This window comes from Alosa alosa, chromosome 14 (assembly GCF_017589495.1).
Source record: "Alosa alosa isolate M-15738 ecotype Scorff River chromosome 14, AALO_Geno_1.1, whole genome shotgun sequence".
Taxonomy (NCBI): domain Eukaryota; kingdom Metazoa; phylum Chordata; class Actinopteri; order Clupeiformes; family Clupeidae; genus Alosa; species Alosa alosa.
The window spans coordinates 23328494-23330993 of NC_063202.1; the positions used below are offsets into that span (position 1 = coordinate 23328494).

The following is a 2500-nucleotide window of genomic DNA, read 5'->3' on the forward strand; positions in this document are numbered from 1 at the left end:
TTGCAATCTCTCTCTCTCACTCTCCCTCTACCTCTATCTATCTTATCAACTTTCTCTCTCACTCTTTGTCAGTCTCTCTCTGTGTCCTGAAATGTTTTGGTATGCTTGGATTTTGTCTCTGGCCCACTCAATGTGTCTTATTTCTTTCTCACACCCCTATCCTTCTCTATCTGTGGATCTTTCACTCTCCCTCCAGCATTCACTTTACATCTCTCTCTCTCCTTCCCTCTCTCTCTCCCTCTCTCTACTTCTAAGAAAGGTGACAGCGCATTGAGAACATTGTGAACATACCATGACAGACACTTTGAATGGAGTTCGTACTGTTCCCTCCCCAAACTGTAAGAAAGAAAGAAAGAAAGAAAGAAAGAAAGAAAGAAAGAGAAAAATAAGAAAGGAGAAGGGACCAACAGGAATGAAGCAAATGAAAGATAGAATGCAGAAACAGGGTTGAGAGAGAATGTTTTTGTGTGAGCGCTAAAGAACAAAGATTGAGTCTGATGTGTATTAGAGGTTTATTGTACTGTGTGAGTGCTGATGTTGGATATAGCTGAAAAACAACTAAGCTGCACAGTCTCTCTCACAAACATTTATGCATCTGTCGCCAGGGAAGAGTGTGGTCTTTTGTTATGTTTTATAATGATACTGCAGCAGTGAACAAACTGTAAACTGTATTTACATGGGCTGTTTGAGTCCATAATTTGAGGTAATTAGCCAATGGCAAATTAGATTTTGTCTTATGCTAATCATCAATTCCGTAAAAGTTTATTCTGTTTTAGTAGTCTTTAGAGTAGAACTCTATTCTGTGTGCATTGAAAGGAGCTATGTGGAGTTTTGTGGGTTTTGAGTTTGAGTTGAGTCTTGATCGCTGCCACACGGCACTTCCGTTCTATTTAATGCACAGGCCACACGTTGTACAGCGCGGTATTACAAGAGAGCTGGCCTGCCACTAGATGGTTTGTTAGCATGCTAACCTCAGTGGTATTACAAGACAGCTGGCCTGCCACTAGATGGTTTGTTAGCATGCTAACCTTTGTTTTTCTTTAGATAGGAAGTGAGTGGGAGAGAGAGATGGGGTGGGATCGGGAAATGACCACAGGTCAGACTTGAACTTGGATCCCTGTGGGTCCTCGTGGGGTATGGACACTGTAGCCACTTGCCTCACAGCGCCCCTAAGCGTTTTGGACAAATATGGTCACTTCTTCACATGCTGTTGCTGTTTCTAGATCATTGTTGGAAGTTTTTAATAATTTTAATGCTTGGTTGGGTTTGTGCATGTTGTGGGGTGTTGTGATCATGAGGCAAGGTGGTGGTGGTGCATTTGTATGTGTTTCCATTTGGGTGGTTCTCCAGTGAAGATCTCCTCTCCGCCCTCTCTAGCGGACGGAATCAGAACCAGAAGCGGGGCCATTTTAGCGTTCTGTTTCTCATCATTCAGAACCTTCAGTTAGTCTGGATAAACATAAGTGTTTTTGACATTAAGTCAGTATGGGTGGAGACCATTCCATGCGTGCTCACCGAGCTGCTTCCATTACAGATGTACTGAAGAATGCTGCACATTTCCTATTAGCTCACTGATGTGATCATCTGACGGTTTTCTTGCCAAATTGGTTGACGCTCTGAGTATGCTAAGGAACACAATCATGCCTGCACTTGTAACATGATACTTATGGTGAGGAGTCTGTTTGGAGTTTAGGTCAGGGAGTGGTTAGAATGAGTTTGGCAGCTGATATATGTTTAAATATTTGAGGATTTGGGTGGGTTGCGAGGAGGATTGATATATAGTACATCTGAGGATGTATAGATGCATTCCATATGTGCTACATAGTGTATAGCATTGGGCTATCAATGCTAGCCATAGCTCCGCTGCTTATCTGGGTTATTTAAAGGATATTTACTTTATGGCTAATGGACACGTTGTTCCAGTGGTGATGTGAAATCCAGCTGGCCATACAAAGTCTTTGTGCAAGCCTCTCAGACACAGGAGCAATTTGAATCAGATCTATGACCTATCTGGAGTCTGCAGCAATGTGTGTGTGTGCGTGTGTGCATGTGTGGGTGTGATCAATAGACAATAGAATACACCAGATAGTGCTTTGTCACAGAGTTCTGTTCTGGAACTCAATTCAATTAGGTAAGAGTTCAAATGTGACATCACAGCTATAGAGATACTGAGACAAAGCACCCATGCACCCTTAAAGCACACACACACACACACACACTCACATACACACACAGGCAAACACACGTACACACATGCAAACACACATGCACACATACAGACACAGACTCTGACACACACACACACACACACACACACACACACACACACACACTGCTGCTACATGGTCCGGATATGTGGACAAGCAGAGAGACAAAGCCATACTGCTAGTCTGTCTGATTTTTTTCTCTGACTGATTAGCAATGATGCTGCACACACACAATCACAGACATATACTCACAAGAATGGAAGAGTACTTACTACAATCCAACCCTGCATCAA

At 42.8% G+C, this 2500-nt stretch overlaps 1 protein-coding gene across 4 annotated transcripts in view; it reads right to left on the reverse strand.

The window, feature by feature from the left end:
• The window catches only part of zgc:92242 (uncharacterized protein LOC436899 homolog), a 24633-nt gene that overhangs the window by 9699 nt on the left and 12434 nt on the right, over nt 1-2500 (reverse strand). The gene's annotated exons all lie outside the window — the stretch shown is intronic.